The 23,742-nt window shown below is 46.3% G+C and overlaps 1 pseudogene across 1 annotated transcript; it reads left to right on the top strand.

Moving 5' to 3' along the window:
* Positions 1-18,843: 18,843 nt before the first annotated feature.
* On the top strand, positions 18,844-19,950 carry LOC308273780 (actin, cytoplasmic 2-like; annotated as a pseudogene). Its single transcript has one exon. The product of its transcript is annotated as an actin, cytoplasmic 2-like (transcript).
* The last annotated feature ends 3,792 nt before the right edge of the window (positions 19,951-23,742 follow it).

Raw genomic sequence — 23,742 nt, 5'->3', positions numbered from 1 at the left:
CTCTATTGATAGGAATGAGAGAAAACTGAAAGGCAGTGTAAGAAGTGGGGACCCAGAGAGAAGAATATGCAAATGAGATGGGTGGATCAAATAAGGAGGCATGCAAATGAGGCCCCAGGATGAGCAGGCCTCCCACAGGTGAAGGAGGAAAAGCGCTCCAGGCTGAGAGAAGTGAATGACAAAAGACACAGAAGCCCAAGAGTGGGTGGATAGTTATGGCAAGAAATGGCAGGCCCAGGTGATGATGGAGGAGTTGAGCCTAAAAATGCTGATGGCCATCCCCTGAGATGTCTTGGAAAAGGGCCTGCACGTCATTATATGGTCAAGGGGAAGCCACTGAGGATTTTGAGCCACTGTGACTTGATCATTCATTTATTCAATAATCACCTCATGGACACTTGTTATAGTCCAGTCATTATGCTAATTCCTGGGACAGGATGGATTGAAGTGTGTGGTCCTCTCCTCAAAGAGCTCCAGGCAGGTGAGAGAGAGATTCATAAGTGGATTGCCCCAATTCTGGTATGGGAGAGACAGAGTGTGCCAGGGAGGCCAGGGGCTGGAGCTATGTCTGGGCCCTCCAAAAGGCATGGGCGGAGGTGAGAAAGGGTTTCCAGAGGGCTTGACACTCAGGCCAAGATTCGAGGGCTGAGCAGATGTTTGCCATGTGCTGGGGGGAGATGAGATGGGGAGGGGAGCCAGGAGGAACGGGATGTGCAATTTTTAGAGGTCACGACCAGAAGAAAAGCAGAAGGAGCTGGGCGGAGAAGTAGCAGTGAGCTGGGAGGCACACTGTGGGCAGTGGGGAGCCAAGGAGGATTACAAGTAGGAGCATCACTATCAGATGCACATTTTAGAGCATCTGGCTGTGACATAGACTGAGGAAGGCAAGGGATCGGCAAGCAAGGGGCTGCAAAGCCAGAGGATAAGAAGACATGAACTGTGGCAGGGAATATGGGGAGGAAGGAGCCTGGGAGATGGATTACACGGAGGGTACTGGAGAGAGACTAGGGATACCAGGCACAGGAGTGAAGCCACATGAGATGTTAGCAAGTTCTCCCAAGGTCCCTAACTGGGAGGTGAACATGGGTGCAGAGTCAAGAGGCAAATGAGTGCTAAGAATGGAGACTTGGACTCCATTACTGAGGGGAGGGGCTGGGACATACAGCCCACAAAACACACTGACCAGCAGCCATCAGAAGTGGTTGCCGCCTGGAATCTGTCCCTCCTCCTTGCAGGGCAGTGGGACTTGACACAGGGCTACCTGGCCACCGTGATAGTCCTTGGCAAGAGGTGCCATGCACTTGTGTGCTGGCCAGTGGATACCAGCCAATGTGAGCAGAAGGGAAGACAGACCTAAAGAAGGAAGAAGGAACCATCTCTTGGACCTGAGCTTTCCATCCCTGGAACAGGAAGTGCAGAGTGGAAAGGTCTGGTTCGGGAGGAGGTACAGGCCCATGGCTGGGGACGCACTGGTCCTGAGGCTACCCTGGAGAGTAGCCGGGAGACAGAGGCTCCAGTTCTCATGTCACCAGGGCTGAGGGGAGCATGGCTGGAACGCACCACAAGCCAGCGTCCATTCCCTGGGGTGACCAGTGGGGAATCTCGAGCCCTGAAGTCATCGCCACCCGAGCATCCTGGACCCCGCCATGGAAAAAGGGTCCCACAGGGGCGCCCGGCGCCAGCACGGATGAGCTCATAGCTGCTTGCTGTCTCTTCCTTCTTTTCCAGGCATCTCAGATTTCTAGAAGTCAGAAGCGTGTGACACACAGGGCAGAGGACAAGGAGGAGGCTGGGACATGGACTTGAGGTCGGATGTGTGGGGCAGGGCTTTGTCCTGGGCCAGTTACAGGAGTCTGCCCACCCCCACTTCCCATTACGGCACCAGAGGAGCCCTAGTTGATACTGCCTCTAAGAAAGTACACCTGTACCTGTGCTCTCCGATCGGCCCAGACTACTTGTCACGTCGATGTTTTGGAAATGGGAAGCATGGACCCAAAAAGGAATAGGAGACAGAAGGGGTAATGGGGGGCAGGGCCCATGGCGCTGAGGACAAGGAGTAGTCATGAAGCACTGCAGTCAGAGCATGGTGCTAAGGCTGAGGGATGAAGCCCTACCTCCTGCTTCACCCACAATTCCTTGCTGTGTGACCCTAGAGAAACACTTTTTTCTTAGGGTCTCAGTTTCCCCTCTCTGAAATAAAAATGCCACCTGATCTTTCAGAGTTTCTAGGATCCACTGGAGGCACGGAGGTGAATGCTTTGAAACCATAAAGCTCTCAAAGGAGACAGATTAGCAACAAGAAAAGGATTCTGAAATAAAAAGTAATAAATAAAAGGTCATTACATCACACAGCACCAGTGGTGCCATTCCCCTGGTAGCCTGTAAGCATGGCACTCTCCGGAACACAAGTTTGTTTACAGATGTCATGTGAACAGTGCTCTCAGAAGTGGTTCAGATCTACAAACCTAACCCTCTGGATGGGGAATAGCACTCCAGAAGGTTGCCTGGGTCGGGGATGGGATGGCCCTGGTCAGCAGAGCTTTCAAGTGGCTTTCTGGGAGTCAGGTTTTGGTAGCAGAAGAATCCTGATCAGGACATTCTCATCTAAACAAGTTCATGTTGCTTCCTAGTGGTGGCTGCAGCAGGAAGATGGCCCACTACCAGCCCAGTGTATCTTGTAAAGCTGAGACAAGAAGTAGCAATAAAGACATGGGGACATCAGATCTGGCACAAGAGGAGCTGAATAAGACACCCCTGGAGCACCTTCAGTACAGTGAGGTCAGTCTTGAGCTATCACCTGAGCTGTACTTTCAGGAATCCAATCTTTTAAAGGCTGCCACACTGGTGTCCCTACTATGTGGTATGAAGAAATTTGAGGTATGTCAGGTGTCCATCAAAGAACATCATAGTTTATAGTCCAATTTAGATCAATGAGTTGTGGAGAAAATTACGGAGGAAGGGGGTTGACTAATGGGCACGAATACCTATCTGGATAAACTTATTTACTCTTGCACACAATTTTGTGTGGCTTTACTGGTCAACACTTCTAGCCATCAGAACTTTTTGGAAATGGAGCGGGCTGCCCCGACATGGAGAGTGTTCCATGGCCAGATGTCTCTAAATAGAGTTCTTAGAAATGGGTCTCAAACTTCAGAGGAGCATTGGACACCCAGGTAGGTACTGCCAATCCTGATAGTCTATGATTCTGTTAAAATGACCTAAAAAGTCTTTTCATTCATATAGCCAATCTATGTCTCTCTATATCTTCCTCTCCTCTGAAGCAATACTGATAATGTCTTTGTACTCATTCACACATGAGTCCTTCAAAGATCAGAGGAGAGCTGTCACAGAAAGACTACGAGCTGTCCTCCAAAATCTCAAGTTTCTTGATTTGGGTAAACATTGAGATTATATTTCCCAGCCTTCCTTGCCAGTAGGGGCATTCACACGACTAAGTAATCTCCAAAGATATCTGAGCAAAACCAACACGCACCACGTCCTGGCCTGGCCTACTAAACACATACCGTACACCGCTCCTTGTTCTTTCCCTATCTGTTAACCAGGCTGTTGATGCCCAGGAGGACTTTGGAAAAGCATGTTGAGGATAGCAGAGTTATCTTCAGTGGTCTTCCTCATGTACAAGAGGCATGCAGTATTCTCCAAGCTTATTTGGCTATGGCACATTTTATTTTATGTTCCAAGACGTCTCAGTGAGGCATTCAAAGCCCTCCAAACTCTGTCTCTACAACCTTCCATTCGTATCTTCTGCTCATTCTCCATGTACTCTGAATAAACTTTCCAAATATCCATTCAATTTTGGGGAGGTCTGAGGACCACTGACAAGCAGGTGTGTGGACTTTGCCATGACTTGTCCTGCCTCTTGCCCTTCTTATTTCCTCCCTCTAAATTGTTTTCTCCTTGTCCCTAGATCTCTCCACGTTGAACAAGTCTTTCCTCCTTGACTGTATCAGTCTGCCATGATCTCTCTATTGCTATTTCGACCTTCTGTACCCTGTAAGCAAATAGTGATATCATAGTCCTTAATATATTCGCAGATACTTTAATTCTCTTTCCAGGCAAAAGAGAACATTACACTTCTCTTCTTCTGAAATTAGTTTTGAGAGCTGGGGCTATAGCTGTGACACAGTGCTTGCCTAGAAAACATGGGGCCTTGGATTTGATCCCCATTACAGGAGGAGGAGGAGGAGGAGGAGGAGGAGGAGGAGGAGGAGGAGGAGGAGGAGGAGGCAGGCATGGTGGTGCACGTTTGTAATCCCAGCATTTGGGAGGCTGAGCCAGGAGGATCAAGGTTTTCGGACAGTCTGGGCTACTTATTGAGGCCCTTTGTAACTCAGTGAGACACTGTTTCAAAATAAAGAATAAAAAATAGAGCTGGGGATGTCACTCGGAGGTAAATGCCCCTGGGTTCCATCCCCAGTACCCCCACAAAAAGAGAGAGAGAGAGAGAGAGAGAGAGAGAGAGAGAGAGAGAGAGAGAGAGAGAGAGAGAGCGAAAGAAAAGAAATTGATTCTGCTTTGGCTAATAAAATGTAGCCAGAAACGATATGTTACTTCTGAGTAAAAGCTTAGAAACACAGGATATATTTAACCATATTCTCTTTCCCTCTGCCTCAAGCCTGGCAAAATTACAGATAAAGGCTACATCATCAGCCTGGATCTTAGAGTGGAAATGATGTAGAGCAAAGCCACAGCCAACCCGCAACGTACATAGAGTGTGAGTGAGCACTTCTGTTATTGAGGGCTATAGGAATTTTGAAGTCTTTCATTACCACCCTTAACCTAGCCCAAGCTAACCAACATAGAAACAATGCATAATTCATCATATTTTTTTTCTTACTGCCATGGTGATCCTAAAAGCACTTAGAATTAGATCATCCATCAGTGCAGGTCTATGGAGGACTAAGAGAACAGATCCCCTTGTAACCCATTTTAAACATCTAGAATGAGAGTTAAACTTTTGCTGTAGAAACTCTCTAAGGTAGGGGCCTATTTGTTACTGCCCCAAAATCAATCTGTTCAGACTGATATCTTAGCTACCATACATATGTGTCCATCTTTTGATCTCAACAATATTCTTTATTGCTGCTACACCGGCCTTTCCCAGTTTTACCATCCCCACCACTATAAAATCCATGATCTCGACCAACATTCCCACCACGGCTACATGCAACATCAACATCACAATTATTCTCATTATCACCATTAAGGATCACCACTCGTTTTCACCTTCATTGCCATAATTATGAATTCCATTCCCATCGCTGTCATCTCCTCTCCTGTCACCCCATCATTGCCATCAACCCCACTATTACCATCTCGCTCACTGTCACCACTATCGCCTCTATCTCAACCCCACAACTGTGGCTAATAACCCCCTCTCTCTCATCTCCACCTTTGCGGCCACTAACACCTCAACCATCAATCACACAATTGCTTTCATCACCTCACTACGGTTATCTCCATCAACATCATTATTTTCTCTGTCATTAGCACCAGCACCGCCTCTACTACTTTGCCCACCACTTCCTCTATGCTCATTATTTTGTAAAAACTCTATTATTCTCATTATAAAAAGTATCGTTTGTCACTTTCTCTACCTCTATCAGCTGCACCATCCCACCACCACCTCCAGCTTCACAACTGCCATCACTGTTGGATTCTAGGAGTCATTCACAGCCCTCCCCTCTCCCCAGGATTTGCCCCATGCTCACAAGGAGTATTGCAATAGTTACTCAGTCTAAGAATACCTGATGCTACAGTGTGCTGGTGAGGGAAATAATGTACCAGACTGAATGTCTGGCTCACATGGGTGCAGTATGAGGGCTGAGGCCCGCTCCCCTAGGGAGAGGCCCAATCATCTCTCCTTCTTTTTGGCTTGAACCTTTGTTCCCCACTCCTCTCTCTTCCATGTGGCAGCCACATGGTCCTGGAAAGGCCTAGCAATGGAGCAAATGTGAGATGTTCCTGTGTTTCTCGAGCTCCCTTTTGTGGCTTTCTGCTGAGTATGGACACATCCAAGATTTGGGTTTGGACCTTGAGACAGTAGATGGAGCAGGTCTTTTAGCTGATTTTGGTACTGGGCCATTTGGACTGATTTATTTGGTCAAGACATTCTCCACATCATCTAGCAGGGCTCACTGGAATTGTCATTTTTATATTCTATTTAAATCTTTATTTTTTTATCAAAGTAATACATGTACATATTTTGAAAGTAAAATGCTCTGCAAGGTTTATAATGAAAAACACCAGACTTCTGAGCCAATTCTGCTTGCTAGTCTTTATTTCCACATTTCCAAAATGACATAGAAATGCTAATAGTTCTTGCACATTTTAGCTTTAGATTTTCTCTCTTGACCTTATGCTTATGGAATATGAGTATACAGCTCTTAGACCACCACTCACCCACACACATCACCTCTCCAACACACAAACACCTGCATGAATATTGATAGTGATCACAGCCATTTTCAGGCTTTACATTACCATTACTATTAACTCTCATTCACAGTCAAGTCACTTTCTTATATAGCTTTTTGGTTCTCCCAGAGTTAGTGGTTGCCATTTTGCCATTTGCTTACTTTTCCATATGTTATTTACTAATTTACCCCAAACTCTTTGGCAGAACTGAAATTTTCTTTTGACTGTATATTAATATCAATTTAGTTTTCTTTTGGGGACCTCCCTCCAGGAAGCTCCATCTTTATGGCCAATCTGGACCAACTATTTCTGCGTTCTGTGTATACTTTGATGGCTGCCATCTTGAAACTTCCCTTCATCATGATCTTAAACTTTCCTTTGAATTTACCCTGATTTCTAGATTCTTTGTCTCCCTTCTCTTTCTTGTTCTACTTTCTAATTAAGGCTGATAATGTTTCTCAAGTCTTTCTGGAAAAGGGTGATTAGAAAGAAGTTTTTGAAGGCCATTTATGTCCAAAATGATCTTTATTTTTATTGTCACGCTCAATTGCTAATTTGGCTGGGTAAAGAACTCCACCATGAAAAGCATTTCTTTCAGATTTTAGAAACATTGTTCATTTTTTTCTAATTTATATGGTAGCTGTTGAGAAAACTGACACAATTCTGATTCCAACAATTTGTAAAATAAACTATTTTTCTCCGTTCTGGAAACTTTTAATGTTTTCTTATCCAAAGTTTGAGATTTCACTGCAGTGTACCTTAGTGTAAGTTGTTTCTATTTCTTTATTTTTAAGTTTAGTTTGCCATGATCTCAGAAAATTGAGCCGGGCACGGTGGTGCATGCTTGTAATCCGAGCATTTGGGAGGCTGAGATAGGAGGATTGTGGTTAGCAGACAACCTCAGCTACTTAGTGAGGCCTTTTGCAACTCAGTGAGACCCTGTTTCAAAATAAAGAATTTTTAAAAAATTTTAAAAACGAGCTGGGGGCATAGCTCTGAGATAGAATGCCCCGGGTTCCATCCCCAGTACCAGAAGAAGAAAAAAAAAAGAAAAAGAAAAGAAAAGAAAAGAAAGTAATAAAATAAAAGAAAATTTCAATCTATAAATTCAGGTTCTCTGCTTTTAGGAAATTTTCTTGTATTTTTCCTTTGGTAATTTCAACCCCTTACATCATTTTATATTTTTCTAAAATTTAAATTTTTAGATGTTACTCCTATACTGAACATCTATATTTTTCTTTCAGTTTCTACTCGTTAGAGTTTCTATTTTGGGAAAATTTGTCTTGACCTTATCTCCCAATCTTTGTTTTGTTTTCATTTGAAAAAAAATTTTTTGGTACTGGGGATGGAACACGGGGGCATTATAACTCCTAGCTCTATTTTTTTAGTCTTTTTCTTTTTTGAAACAGGGTCTCACTGAGTTGTGAAGGGCCTCACTAAGTAGCTGAGGCTATCCATGAACCATGATCCTCAGGTCTCTGCCTCCCGAATGCTGGGATTACAAGCGCACGCCATCACCCTGGCTCTTCATTCTTCTTTATGTTTCGTGTGTGTGTGTGTGTGTGTGTGTGTGTGTGTGTGTGTGTGTGTGTGTGTGTTACTGAGGATAGAACCTAGGGGCATTCTACCTCCAAGCTACACTTCCAGAACTATTTTTTTCTCTATTTTGAAACAGGGTCTCACTAAGTTGCAGAGGGCCTCACAAATTGCTGACAATGGCTTTAAACCTATGATCCTCCTGCCTCAGCCTCTCAAGTACAAGGATTATAAGCATGTGCCACCATGCCCAGCTTTTATGTTCCTTTTTAAAATAATAATCTCAGCCAGGCGTGGTGGTGCACGCCTGTAATCCCCGCGCTTGGGAGGCAAGATAGAAGGATTGGGCAGGTTCGAAGCCAGAGCTGGTTTAAGAGACCCTGTTTCCAAATAAAAATATAAAAAATAGGTCTGGGAGTGTAGCCCGGAGGTAGAAGGGCTTCCAGGAACCCCAGTACCACAATAAATAAATAAATAAATAAATAAATAAATTCTTGTTGAAAAGAGGCACCACTTTCTCTTATCATTCTGAAAATGGTAATTAGGTAATTACTATTTATGTGTTGTTTTTGTCTTCGTTGTCTCCTCAAGAATCTTTTTTGATCTCTTTCTCTTATCTTGAAGGTGTTGCATAAACATTAAGTAATTCTTCTCTGTCCATATTGAAGGGTGAAGCACTAAAATGTTGATTGAAAGAGGTGGGAGGAGAAGGGAGAAAGTTGTTTTCAGGCGGGTTTCATCATCAGGTAATTGAGTGTGTCTGGTAGTTTTATTGATAGGCCAAGAATCAGTACCCGTGAATCTTTTTTGTGTGTGTGTGGTACTGGGGGTGGAACCCAGAGGCTTTCTACCTCCGGGCTATACTCCCAGACCCATTTTATATTTTATTTGGAAACAGGGTCTCGCTAAGTTGCTGAGAGCCTCACTAAGTAGCTGAGGCTGGCTTCGAACCTGTGTGATCCTCCTGTCTCAGCCTTCCAAACGCGGGGATTACAAGCGTGCGCCACCACGCCGGGCCTGAATCTTTTATTTTATTTATTTATTTATTTTTATTTTTATTTATTTATTTTTTTTTTTTATTTTTTTTTTTTTGTGGTACTAGGGTTCCTGGAAGCCCTTCTACCTCCAGGCTACACTCCCAGACCTATTTACATTTTTTACTTGGAAACAGGGTCTCCTAAGCCAGCGTGCGCGGCTGGCTTCGAAACTGGGCGATCCTCCTGTCTCTGCCTCCCAAGCACAGGGATTACAAGCGTGCGCCAGAACACCCGCTGAATCTTTTATTTTAGAAAAATCAGTCTTCTCAGATAAGTCTCTACCAATATCTTGCCATATAATATTAACATGGCTGCCAGTGTTCTGGGACCAGAACAAGGATAGAGCTGAGAGTCTTGGCTTTCAGGAGACAGACTTATCCTTATTCCCCCTGTTTTTAGATTGGTTTTGCACCCCTTCCTTAGCTATGCCTGGTGCCTTTGTGTCCATAGCCCTTCTGGATCAACATTTCAGAGTATCAACCTTCTGTTTTCTGCCAGTATGGAAGAGGATGACTACCTGGATGCAGAAGACAGGTATAAATCTGGGAGGAGGGGATTCTTACTGCTACTTTTAACAACTTATAACCAGCACTCCCATTTATTCAGCCCCATTCTAAGTCTCTGCCTGTGGAGTGACCTGTGCCTCCCATTCCCAAGTCTTTCTGAGATTCTGTGGCTAGAAACACTCGTGACCCATTGGCTCCTGCCATCTATGCCCACACCCTTGCAGGTTTGGATTTGGGTTAGATGTGGTCTGCTAGGTTAGGTACCACTCATCCATGCACTTTTGTTTTGGTTTGGTTTGGTTTTTTTTGCAGGTCTGGGGATGGAACCCAGGGACATTTGACTTCCGAGCTACACCCCCTGCCCTATTTCTTATTCTTTATTTTGAAACCGGGTCTCACTGAGTTGCAAAGGGCCTCACTAAGTAGCTGAGGCTGTCCACAAACCACGATCCTCCAGTCTCAGCCTCCCAAATGCTGGGCTTACAAGTGTGCGCCACCACGCCCGGCTCACATCCATCCACTTTTGAATTTCCAAATCGCTAGCTTCCCTTGCTTGCTGTTGTTTCCTCTCTCATTCTTTTTCCTGTTGGCTTATGCCTTTAAAAAAAATTTATTAATGACATTTTCATGGGGCTTCTGGAGGTAACCAAAATAAACATGTGTGTTCAATCAACAATGATTAAAAAGTCTAACGTTCTCCATTGTAGTTTAGAGCCAACGTAAGAGTTAATCATAAAACATTCTTCTACCTTGCTTTGCTTGCCTCTTCTGTACCTTATCTACCGGATGAGAACTGAATCATATCACCGTATCTCCCCAGGATGCTAAATCAAGTGCAATATAATGCATCACCCTAGACAACGAACATTGTCACTTCTAACCGGCCTTCTTCACCACCATCATCATCACTTTTATCTCCATCATCACCACTACTCTCCCCTCCTCTTCATCATGACCTCCATCATAGCCTTCATTACCATGGCCCCCACTAACCCACAACACCTTAACCACCTTTTCTATCAGCTCCTCCGTGGTTTCTATCACCCTCATTGCTCTCACATCACCACCACACCCTCCATCATTTCCTCATTATCATGAATACCATCAGTTCACTGTCACTCCTTCCCTTCCACCATCCTCTAGCATCATCTTCTCCAGAAAGGTTTTTTTATATTGTGTGTTAAATATATTTTCCTCCCATAGGGCTTGCAGTCAGCCAGGTTCAGTGGTATGTGCCTGTAGTCCAGCTACTCGGAGGCAGGGGAGGATCCCTTGCACTCAGGAGTCTGAAGGCAGCCTGGTGACACAGGAAGACCCTATTTGGAGGGGTGTCGTGTGCGTGTAGTGGGGGGAGAAAGTACAAGGGAGAAAGAGAGTTGCAATAATGATTTTCAGTAATGTGAAAATGGGTGATTTCTACCTCTGAATGCACAACATTCTTCTTTTGGAAACGAGAAGCTGGAAAAGAATTGACTGGTTTCTCCAGCTCAGGCAAGGTACATGCAGAGGGGGAGGGGCAAAGGGACCCCACGGAGCCCTTTTAAGGCAAATAGGCATTATAATACCCACTTTAGCATATCTTTTCAGGAGAGAAAAGATATGCTTGCCCCAGTTTTAAAGGAGGAAACTGAGATTCCCAGATGCTAAATAACATACTCAAGGCCACACAGTAAGTGGTGGAGCCAAGATTCAAACCCTGTGTGACTTCAAAGTCCATATTCTTTCCATTACACTATGCTGGCGAGAATCTCTGGAGCTTGGTGTAAGCACAATGGGATATGACTTTGAGCAAAAAGAGCTGTGGCCAGGGCCCCTAATCCCAGGAAGATCTGGTCTGGTCTGATGAGGCAGGAAGAAATCTCTCTCTCTCTCTCTCTATCTATCTATCTATCTATCTATCTATCTCTATCTATCTCTCTCTTTCCCTCTCTCTCAAAGAAATATCACCATTATCTGATTAAGAAGATTCAACCCCAGTCTCAGAGAGCCTCCACCCTGCTTGAAAGCCCCAGTCCTGTCACTCTTCATGGTACCCAAGCCCTGCCACCTCTCCCTGACCCCGGGCTCCCTGAGGGAAAGGAAGGGAGTGTGGACATCCAGTCCTGGGAATGCCTGGGGTCGGGAGAACTAAGTTATTTTGGGATTGTTTACATTTGGAATCTTCCTGATCTTTGGTCCCAGAAAAACACCCACATGTTGGAAACTCTTCCGAGTTATTCACTGTTGGGGTTTTTCTTCATCTCCTTCAGCTTTTTCTTCTTCTGGATGGAAAAAAAATCTGCTAGTGATTAGTCACAACCTGTGAGGCTCAGCTTTTGACAGCCCCACTGAGAAGAGAGAGACAAAGAGGCTCATAGAGGGTCCCCTGGGCAGATGCTTCTTGGAAGAAAATGTGGTTCACAGCATTGACCTCCCAGGGTGAGGGATGGTCTGTTCACCTCAATCTACTGAGGGACAATCAACCCCTCAGGATGCAGGGCTCTCTTTGGCTGTTCCATTCCAAGCCCTCACCCCAACTTCACTGGGGAGCACAGCCCAAACATGTGTTAAAAAGAAGCCAGGGGGTCAGGACCCAGGCAAGCAGCTATAAAGAGAGGAGAAGAAGAGCAGGTGCCAAGTACAAAGGATGCCTGTCCTGTGGAATCCTTTTGGCCACCACCTCTACTGACAACACAGAGCGCCCGTTTCAGTGTGAAAGTACAACCTGTGAGTGCCAATCCCAGGCCAGTCCTCCATGGACAGTATAGGATTTCTGGCAGGTTTTATCACATCATTGTTATCCTGGAAATCCCAGGGTGTGAGTCGGCCTCCTGGTTTTTTTGTTTTGTTTTGTTTTTTGTTTTTTTGTTTTTCTTTTCAAGAAGGCTAAACGTTGGGTGGAGCTGAACACTGTCCACTGGGGCCAGGACAAAGGGAGATTGTCTTAGCTAAAGCACTGGGGCTTGGAAGTCAGATCTGGTTCCAATTTAAAAATCTGAAGATTGTGAAACATGGTGGGGAAAGGGTAATAAAGGGAATTTGGGAAATCTCCCTTGGTGTAGGTCTTTTTAAAGAGGCTTCAAGGCAACTAAGAGAAATCAATTAACACAATAAGCAAAAACACAGCAAGATGGCTTAATATCAGGAGATGACAAAGCCATCCCAAGGGTGGGTGGAATCTGGGCAAATATTTTTTTGCCAGGCTCCTGTCTACATAAACAATTTGAGTCCTTCAAAATTAACATGTCAGCACCATTCTGAAAGCCCAGACTTGTGCGATCCCACATTAAAAATACTTCACCCATGAGGGGAGCAATGTACTCACCGGGTCACCTTCCTGGAACCAAACGCGGCTCTGGGGCTTCAATATGACAGAGGTCTACCGCTTCCTGGGGCAACTTGTCGACGCCATGCATTGGCTTAAGAGTCAGGGAGTAACTTTAGGAGGATAAACAGGGAGTAGGGCCCACATAGGTCCCATTCCAACCTAAGGGGGCCCCAGCCAGGTGACACTGCCAGCTCTGGTCAGTCCTGGCCACAGAGGGGGACCCATAGCATTTCAAGGAAGACATTTCAAGACATGGGGCCCTTCTTTTCTGGGTCTAAGGTTAGTACTGAGGTTGGAGGCAGTGGTCTCTCCATAAGGCATCTCTACTCTACAGTGGGGAAGCAAAGGGGCAGGTGTGACACCTGGTTTTCAGACCCAGCTCTGTCTTTTACTGGTGTGACCTTGGGCTACTCTCTGAGCCTCTCTGTACCTCAGGTTTCTCATCTAGAAACCAGCAGTGATAATGTACACCCAAAAGCAGAACTACTGTGAGGATGAATGTCCAGTTGTGCTTTGGCTATGAAAGGTGGATTTAAGGACTAATGGTGCAGGTCGGGTCTATAATGTTCCCCTGCCTCCAGGCCCTCAGGGCAAGGGTCCTGGCACCCGTCCTCTTTGCCCTTCAGTGCTAGTCCCAACTGGGGCCATGGATCTTTATCACTTGAGAAGCAGGGCCACTGGCCAGGCAACCTGGGGGAAAGCACAGGCCAGCAAAAGCCTCCCGTCCAAAGTAAAATGTTGAAGTCAGAGGGCCCCGGGTGTGCGTCCCACAGGAAGGGAGGAAGGCCAACTTTGGGCCATCAGAAGGACGTTCTTAAGGATGGTATAGAAATGCAGACACTGCTAGCTTGGGCTGAGAAGGACAGAGAAAGGGGGAAATAAAAGAAGGTAGTGTAACAACCAAAGGAGGAGGAGAAACAAGGAAAACATTCCCCCCAGAAGAGACATGAAAGTGGGTTTCCCTACAGGACTGCAGGGCCAGCCAGCCGAGGAAGACTGTTGGGTGGAGGGACATTCTGGTTTTGTCCTAAGAAAAGAAGGTGGCAGCGGAACCCTCAGGAAACAAAATGCTCCACCCTCAATTCAGTCCCACGTGCGACTGAGTCTTGGCGGCCGCTCAGAGCAGGTCCACACACCCTCCCCCAAGCTGCCGTGAGCCCGCGGGGTGCAGCGGGGGCGAGCAGCTGGGGAAAGTGGGGCTCAGGACTTGGATAAGTCCTCTCCACCTCTCTCTCCACTGATTACCCCCACCCCACTTCTATGCTCAGAGGAAACTCCCCTCCCATGACACCTGTTTTTGCCGCAGAGACAGATTGAGATGCTGGCAGATGATCGCAACCACCAAAGCAAGCTCAACAGCCCAGGGGCAGAGGTGGAGGAGGCTGGGTGCAGGAGCCCCACAGGGATCCCCAAGCACCTGTTGTGAAGAGCTTGGCATCCCCACAATTCTACCTCACCAGGCAGCTAGGTGATCCGCACCCCTGCTCTCCTCACACAGGAGCCCTCTGAATCCTCAGCAGGGAGGCGGCTCCCTGCCTAACCCCTACCTCCCTTTGGGTATGTCCCATCCCTCCATCTGTCCACTTTTTTAGAAACCAAAATGTAGTCTATGGCAAGACTTTTTTTTTCTTCTTTGCACATTTAGTTGAGAAGTCTTTTCGAGATACAAAAGTCAAACCCATTTAATTACAGTGCATTTTTAATGCATTCACATTATCAGAAAAAGGCTTCCCTGCATAATGGTGGCTCCAGAGGAGGGGCTAACTCTACAGGAACAATGGCCTAGCCGACTACGCAGCCCCATCCCAGTGACAGAATGTGGAACTGATACTGACCCCAGCGTGAGGAGGAAGAAGATCTAAAAATCTGCCAAGCCCAGAAATCTGGAGGTGGAGGGTTCTCTATAACTGTACCAGAGCAGTCACCCATCACTGAGATTTACAAAGTCAGGGGCAGGGTGGAAAGGACCACTAAGAAAGCAGGATATATAAAACCTCTACCCGAGGGACGGACTGAGACTCTGTGTGTGGGGAATGAGGCCACAGGACTGATGGGCTTAGCTAAATCTGGTGATATCAAGCAGCTGAGACTGCTCAGGCCAACCAATGTCCTTCCACCCAGAATGTCATTCTCCTTTATGGGAACAATATCCTTTTAGACCAGTCTCAGAGCGCACAACTCCAGAGAGGAAGGTTGGGCATTATTCCTGCTATTCTACAGATAGAGAAACTGAAGTGGAGAGACTGCATCATGTCCTCCCCTGATCCACCATGCAGGAGGCTGCAGGGAGCCCAGGAGAGCAGTATGGAGGCCTCAGGGGCTCCTGCCTATCCCCCACCCCCTAGTGGGGTGGAGGGGAGCCAGGGATGTCTGAGCCAGGTCTTGAGAAGATGGCTCTTGGCACGTAGAATGGCCCTCTAGTCACCAGGAAGCAGCACGACCCTCTGGACCAGGCACCTGTGCCCACACTCCCGAGGCCAGGGCGTCTGGCCTGGACCTGTTCTCCAGGAGAACTTGGGAACCAGCGCACATCCTGTCACTCTTGTCCCGGGTACCTGTGCCCAAATGTGTGCACTTCATTCTCCTTGGCGCTAGATTAAGCCCGGGCCCGGCCTTCACCATCAGACGGGGAGCTCACTAAAGGTAGTCTATTTTTTTATTTTTATTTTTTAGTGGTACTGGGAATGGAACCCAGGGACATTCTACCTCCAAGGGACACTCCCAGCCCTATTTTTTTTTCATTCTTTATTTTGAAACAGGGTCTCACTGAGTTGCGAAGGGCCTCACTAAGTAGCTGAAGCTATCCGTGAACCGCGATCCTCCTGTCTCAGCCTCCCAAATGCTGGGATTACAAGCATGCGCCACCACTCCGGATTCTACTTTGGGACATTTACTCCCAAGACTATTTTCTTCCTATTCTTTTCTTTTTAATACCCTGGTTATCTATTTCCAAGAAAGACCTGATGTTTGTCAGCTGATACTTTCTCCTCTTGGGTATTCTTTCAACTAACTTGGATTTCTTAAGACTGTCTGCCCTGACTGGGTCCGGGTCTGGGTCTTCCCATTGCCTGGACAAAGCTCAGAGAGGTCATGTGACCTGCTCGTCAGCGGTGTTCTCAATCCCAGACCTCTGGCCCACAGCCTGGGGTCTTTTCCTCCAGACAACCTTGGATCTGCCACCTCTTGCGGCGGCCTCATGGTGTTCGCTCCCAGTGAAATCCCAGGGCTGGGACAGGAACTGGGACAAAGAGGAGGAGGACACTGGGGCCCAGGCTTTGACCCCAAGTTCCTAATTATAATCTTTATTCCGGAGACGGCCACTTAAACACACATTCCTGATAACTGAATAATCTTTGGCACCAAGCAAAAAATAGCCTGTGGCCCAGACCACAATTGCACAGCTGGAGCAGGGTGAGCAGGGGCGACACGGGCACGACGGTGCAGGACAGGCCACCGAGGGGGGTGGCAGGCGGGGCTGGGTTGGGACAAGTGAGTGGGGCAGAAAATATAGCCAGTTAAATATAGCCTTGACGACCTGGACATGGTGCCAGACCTCTCTGCTGTGAGCATTTCCCAAATCGGTTTGGATCTCCTGCTCCCAAAAGAAGTAAGAACCAAGCCCTGGACAGGAAGAGCCAGAGGGACCTTGGTGATGACGGGTCCAGGGTTCTGGAAAAGTCTGCAACAAACCGGAGACCAAGAACAGCAGCTCTTCTGGCTTCTTCTGGAAGTGCCAGTCCAGTGGAAGAAGCATCACCATATCTTGAGGCAGATAACAGAGGGCATCTCATTCCCCAAACCAAGATCTGGATCCCAGGCCGTCTCCAACCTCTGGAGGACTGAAGCCAGAGGTCCCAAGAGGTTAGGAGGTCTCAAGCCAGAGACGGAAGTGGAAAAGCCCCCAGGGTGTCTTCTGAAGCAAACTGGGGCCTGATCTACAAGGGGGCCTCAGAGAAGGCGGCTCTGGCCTCCTTTCCTATGGGCCTCCCCTCCCCCGGTGGAGGACCCTGAACCAGAAGGCTGCATGGTCCAACACTCTCAGAAAACTTTGCTCTGCTCCTAACATTTCCCTGCCAGAACAACTCAGGGGCGACTTTGGGGCTGGAGTTTGACTCTGAGTTCTGAGGTCTGGAGAGTCGACAGTGCTCCCCACTTAAGGAGTTTGTAGGTAGTAGTCAGTGATGCAGACGACTCCAGACTTCAGCGCCTTCTGTCTTCATGGGGTTGTCTCTACATTCCATGCAGATCCCAGTGATGGTCTGAGCCATGGTGGAGAATAAGCCCCCCTCATCCACGTCCACTTAGCAGAAACCACCAGGGGAAATCTCACCCCGGTGTCTGCCGCTACTCGTCGAAATGGAGTCGTTAGAGTCTCATAGAGAATTAGTGAGAATGTTTCTGTGCTCGTTACTTAACACAGTCCCAAAGCATCATCACCTGTGCCTCCAAATTCCACAAGCTTCAGCACTTCCTTTCTATCAAGGAAATGATCCACACGTGGCAGACTTGCTTGACCTGTCTTTGACCTCCTTCCAGTTTGGAGGAATCCCCTTTGGATGTTTTTATAAAGATACCAGTCATACTGGAGAGTGCCCCACCCTAATGATTCCATCTTAGCCAATTACATCTGCAAATAAGTTTCCAAATAAGTTCACGTTCAGAGGTACTAGAAGTTAAGACTTCAACGTAAGAATCTGGGCTAGGGGATCACGGTTCAACCCATTATAAGAGCCATTCGCCCTTAAGCTTGCAAAGCATAATTTGATGCTAGTGATCTTCGATAGTTATACTGCTGGGTGTCCAGTGAGGATCTAGTGAGGGTGACACTCTTGCCCCTCCCCCTGCTTCTGTCTCTTTTATTTTTCTAGACGGGGTCTCACTAAGTTGTCCAGGCTGGCCTCAAACTCAGGATTCTCCTGCCTCAGCCTTCCAAATAGCTGAAATTACAGGCTTGCACCACCACACATGATTGATAATGTTGTGTATGAGGGGGTAACACTGAGAAGCAGGTGCGGAAGGAAACGATGAGTTCTGCTTTGAATGTGATGATTTTGCGGTATCTACAAAAGGTTCAAAAGGAAAACCCAGTAGGCACTGGATATACCCTGGGGAGCAAGGTGATCTCTGGCTAGGGATGTTGACTTGGGAGCCATGAATATCCCAAACAGTCATGAGAGTCAAGAAAACAGCTCATTGGAAAATATGCAGATGGGGAAGAAAAACAACAGATAGGGTCTATTTAAGGCTTATATTTAAGGTTTGGCCCAATGAGACTCTGAAGTAGAAATGAGAGGGGCCAACAGAGACAGGTAGAAAATATGAAAAGAGATGTCACGTGAGTCGGGGGAAGGCAGAGTTTTGAAAAGAGCAAATCAACTTCTACTTCTGGTAGTGGTGAGCCAAATTATTGGGATCAAACCTCTCACTGAGGACAACTGAAAGTGATAGTGGATTAAATTTAAGAACATAATCTTAAGACCATTGACAAGCTCATGGCGAAAGGAGAGATAACAAGGCCAACATTTAGAGGAAGGAGATGGCCCAGAAAGTTAAGGGAGCCCCCCAACCCTAAGAACACTTGCCCGTCTATAAGAAAAGGCTTCATTAACTGAGTTGTGATTGTTTATACATATTATGGGGACAGAATAAAAGTCCAGGACCTTCCCAAGTTCTAACAGACCACTCTGACATTATGCTGAGATTCTGAAGAACTGTACCCTTGAGGTAAGGATGAACTGGAAGTAAATACCTGCTCCCTCCTTCCCCTCCACTCACCACCAGCACGTACACCTGCCAGGATTGTACAGACAGGTGACTTGATGTGGGACAGAACGAAGGAGAAGAGAAAGAAACTGAATAACCACATGCAGAAAATTTTTAAAAATCAACTCAAAATGGATTACAGGTTTAAATGTAATAGCTGAAACTAGTAGAAGAAAATGCAGGGGGTCTCACTCGCGGCCGGCCGCTCTCTGCGCTCCTCCATCGCTCCGCCGCCGCCTGACCAACGCCAACTGCCATGGAAGAAGAAATCGCTGCACTCCTCATTGACAATGGCTCCAGCATGTGCAAAGCCAGCTTTGCTGGCGATGACGCCCCTCGGGCCGTGTTCCCCTCCATCGTCGGGCGTCCCCGGCACCAGGGCGTGATGGTGGGCATGGGGCAGAAGGACTCCTACGTGGGCAACGAGGCCCAGAGCAAGCGGGGCATCCTGAACCTGCAGTACCCCATTGAGCACGGCATTGTCACCAACTGGGACGACATGGAGAAGATCTGGCACCACACCTTCTACAATGAGCTGCACGTGGCCCCTGAGGAGCACCCCATGCTGCTGACAGAGGCCCCCCTGAACCCCAAGGCCAACCGCAGGAAGATGACTCAGATCATGTTCGAGACCTTTAATACTCCAGCCATGTATGTGGCCATCCAAGCCGTGCTGTCCTTGAACACCTCTGGGCACACCACTGGCATCATCATGGACTCCGGCGACGGGGTCACCCACACGGTGCCCATCTACGAGGGCTACACCCTCCCCCATGCCATCCTGCGTCTGGACCTGGCTGGCTGGGACCCGACAGACTACCTCATGAAGATCCTGACCGAGCGAGGCTACAGCTTCACCACCACAGCCGAGTGGGAGATTGTTCGGGACATCACCCTGGACTTGGAGCAGGAGATGGCCACCGCCGCGCCCTCCTCCTCTCTAGAGAAGAGCTACGAGCTGCCCGACGGGCAGGTGATCACCATCGGCAACGAGCGCTTCAGATGTCCCGAGGCCCTCTTCCAGCCCTCCTTCCTCAGTATGGAGTCGTCCGGCATCCACGAGACCACCTTCAACTCCATCATGAAGTGCGACATGGATATCCGCAAGGACCTCTACGCTAACACTGTGCTGTCCGGCAGCACCACCATGAATCTCGGCATCGCCGCCAGGTCCAGAATGAGATCACAGCCCTGGGCCCCAGCACCATGAAGATCAAGATCATCGCCCCTTCCTGAGCGCAAGTACTCAGTGTAGATTGGTGGCTCCATCCTGGCCTCGCTGTCCACCATCCAGCAGATGTGGATCAGCAAGCAGGAGTACGACGAGTCGGGCACCTCCATCGTGCACCGCAAATGCTTCTAGATGGACTGAGCAGGTGCCAGGCATCTGCTGCATGAGCTGTTTCTGAAGTATAAATTTGCCCTGGCAAATGTATGCACCTCATGCTGGCCTCATGAAACTGGAATAAGGCTTTGAAAAGAAATTTGTCCTTGAAGCTTGTACCCGGTGTCAGCACTGGATCTTGTTGCTGATTTTGACCTTGTATTCAAGTTAGCTGTTCCCTTGGTCTGTGTTTAATACCCTGTGCATATCTTTGATTTACGCCCTTAGTCCATCTGGCTCGGTCACCTGGTGGCTGAGGTGAGCGCACACCTGTGGGACAGAAGCCTGTGGCTTGGTGATCTGAGGCCGCAGAGCAGCGATCTGTGCAGGGTATTGCTGTCAGCGGACTGACTGCTCCAGGATTTCTCAGGCTGGCAAGAGTCCTGGACCAGCGGTCCCTTCCATCTTGCCGGCCTAACAGGGTGGGAAGGTCCGAGCCTTAGGAGCCAGTTTATATAAGGTTTTTTTTTTTTGTTGGTTTTTTTTTTTTTTTGGTGGTACTGGGGTTCCTGGAAGCCCTTCTACCTCCGGGCTACACTCCCAGACCTATTTTTACATTTTTATTCGGAAACTGGGTCTCCTAAGCCAGCACGCGCGGCTGGCTTCGAACCTGCGCGATCCTCCTGTCTCTGCCTCCCAAATGCAGGGATTACAAGCGTGCGCCACCACGCCCGGCTATGAAAGGTTTTTTGTACTCAATTATTTAAGAGATGACACAAATTTTGGTTTTCTACTGTTATGTGAGAACATTAGGCCCCAGCAACACTGTCACTAAAGAAAATAAAAGTGCTGCAGTACAAAGAAGAAGAAGAAGAAGGAGCAGGAGGAGGAGGAGGAGGAGGAGGAGGAAGAAGAGGAGGAGGAGGAGGAGGAGGATGCAGGGGAAATAATACTTCAGAACATTGAAATGGGCAAAGACTTTTTGGACAAGATCCCCAAAACATAGGAAACAAAAGCAAAAACATACAAATGGGATTAGATCACATTAAAAGCTTCTTCACAGCAAAGAAACAACAGTGTGATGAGACAACCTATAAATGGGAGAAAATATCGGAAAACTCTGTACCTGGCAAAGAGTTAATATCTAGAAAATCTAAGAAACTCAAAAAGTTTATACCAAAAACATAATTCAATTAAAAAAATGGGCACTAGACCTAAATAGATATTTCCCAAAAGAAGACACACAAATGGCCAACAGATATATGAAAAAAAAAGGCTCAGTATCACTTAGTTATCAGGGAAAGACAAATCAAAACCACATGAGATATCACTTCACTGCAGTTACAACTGCTACTATCAAAATGACAAATGATAACAAGTACTGGTGAGGATGTGGAGACAAGGGAACGCTTGCACATTGTGGTGAGCGAGGAGAGCCACTACGGAAATCAGGATGGAGGGGCCTCGAAAACTTAGAAATAGGATTACCCTCCGATCCATCAATTTTATTTCTTTATTTCTTTTTATTACTCCATCAATTTCATTGTTGTGAATTGTCTGGTGGGTGAGGTTTTCTATATTGTCTAGGTTCAATTTTAGTCGGTCTTATATGTTTAGAAATTTATCTATTTTTTCTAGATTTTCAGGTTTATTGGAGTATACATTTTCAAAATAGTTCCCAGTGATGCTCTGGATTTCTGTGATGTCTGTGATGATATCTCCCTTTTGGTCACTAATTTCACTAATTTGGGTCTTCTTTCTTTTTTTTCCCCTCCCCTTTGGTTATTTTGGCTAAAGATTTATCAATCTTGTTTAAATTTTCAAATAACCAAGTCTTTATTACATTAATCCTTTGTTTTTAATCCTCTATTTTATTAATTTTGACACTGATCTTAATGAATTCCTTCCCTCTTCTGGTTTTGTAATAGGTTTAGTCTTGTTTTTTAGGACCTTCAGATGGATTATGGGGGTTGTTCATTTGGTATCTTTCTGGCTGCTTATTTTAATTTTATTAATTCTTACTGTTGCATTGTAATTATACCTAATAGTTAGATTCATGGTGATGCACTCAATACATGCACACTCGCTTGGTTTGTTTTCTTGGTCACATCTCCCCATACATGAGAGTGAGATTCATATGACACATGTGTGTGTGCACATAACATTATTCTACACCCCTCCCCTTCCTCCTACAGAAAACAATCCTCCCTCCCTCCATTCCTTTCCGCTATTCTACTGGTCTCTGTCCTGATTTCCATGAGGTCTCTTTTCTTTCCTACTTTCTCTCTAGCTCCTGCATATTAGAGAAAACACGTGGCCTTTGATTTTCTGAGTCTGGCTGATCTCACTTGGCATGGTGTTCCCCGCTTCCATTCACTTTCCTGCACATCATACAATTGTGTTCTTCCTTATTGCTGAGTAAGGCTCCATTGTGTATACACCAAATTTCCTTCATCCATTCATCTGTTGGAAGACACCTGGGTTGGTTCCATAAGTTGGCTATGTAGGCACTCATAGTCATGTAGCCATAAACTTTCCTGTAGGTTCTCCTCTAAAGGTTTTAGTGTGTGTGTGTGTGTGTGTGTGTGTGTGATATATGCACACACTCTTGGTGCCCCCCCTCCATGTTTCCCTCCAATAGGGAGTACCCAGATTGACATTAGTATATATTCTCATGTATACATATAGTCTATGGTAGTATTTCTATTAATGCACCTAAGTCTTCCTCCACTCCTAACCTTATATCTCCTCCCTGGATCCCCTAAGGTTTCTCATCACCATATGGAGTTTCTCTTGTATCCTGATTATTTCCTATCCTGAACATCTTAAAGAAAACATATAACCCTTCACTCTCTGTGATGGGCTAATCTTGCTTAACATAATGTTCTCCAGGTCCTTCCATTTTCTTGCAAATGATGTAATTTTATTTTTATTTATTGCTGAGTAGAATTCCATTGTGTGTATTTCCCATAATTTTGTAATCCATTCATCTGTTGATAGACACCTAGGTAGGTTCCATAGTTTGGCTCATGTGCATTGCGCTACTGTGAACATGGGCATGCATATATTACTGTAGTTTTATGGTTTCAACTCCTTTGGAAAGATACCCAGTAGTGGTATGGCTGGATCATATGGTGGATCCATTCCCAGTTCTCTAAGGACTCTCCACACTGATCTCCATAGTAGCTTGACTAGTTTAGTTTTTTTTGTTTGGTTTGGCTTGGTTTGGTGGTACTGGGGTTCCTGGAAACCCTTCTACCTCCGGGCATCACTTCCAGACCAATTTTATATTTTTATTTGGAAATAGGGTATCTTAGGCCAGCGAGGCTGGCTTCGAACCAGTGCCATCCTCCTGTCTTCGCTTCCCAAAGCACGGGGATTACTAGCATGCACCACCCCGCCCAGCCTACTTTAGTTTTTTTTTTTTTTTTTTTTTAATTTTATTTTATTTTATTGGTGCACTGTATTCATACATCATAGTGGGATACAAACTTTTGTAGACATACATGCACACATTGCCCAGTCAGCCCCCACCCGATCCCCACCCCATTCTCTCCCCATCCCTCCCTCCCATGCTTGGCTTAGTGGTTGACATCTAGTATTATAGCAATTTATCCAAAATTAAAAATGATAATCTCACATAACAGTTTCATTTGTCTGATACCAAGCGTTTGATGATTTAAAGATAGTATTTCAATATTTCTTTTTGCTTTCTTTCTTACTAGAGCATATTTTTTTCTGTTTTTTTAGGTGAAACTATCATATATTTATATATTTATGTTTCAGAAAAAAATCTATCCTAATATGGAATATGAATTCTAGATACCCAAA

The sequence above is a fragment of the Muscardinus avellanarius genome (genome assembly GCF_963383645.1).
Source record: "Muscardinus avellanarius genome assembly, chromosome: 15".
In the NCBI taxonomy this organism is placed as follows: domain Eukaryota; kingdom Metazoa; phylum Chordata; class Mammalia; order Rodentia; family Gliridae; genus Muscardinus; species Muscardinus avellanarius.
Note: the sequence above shows the minus strand (reverse complement) of the source record. Positions and strands in the feature narration are given on the sequence as shown.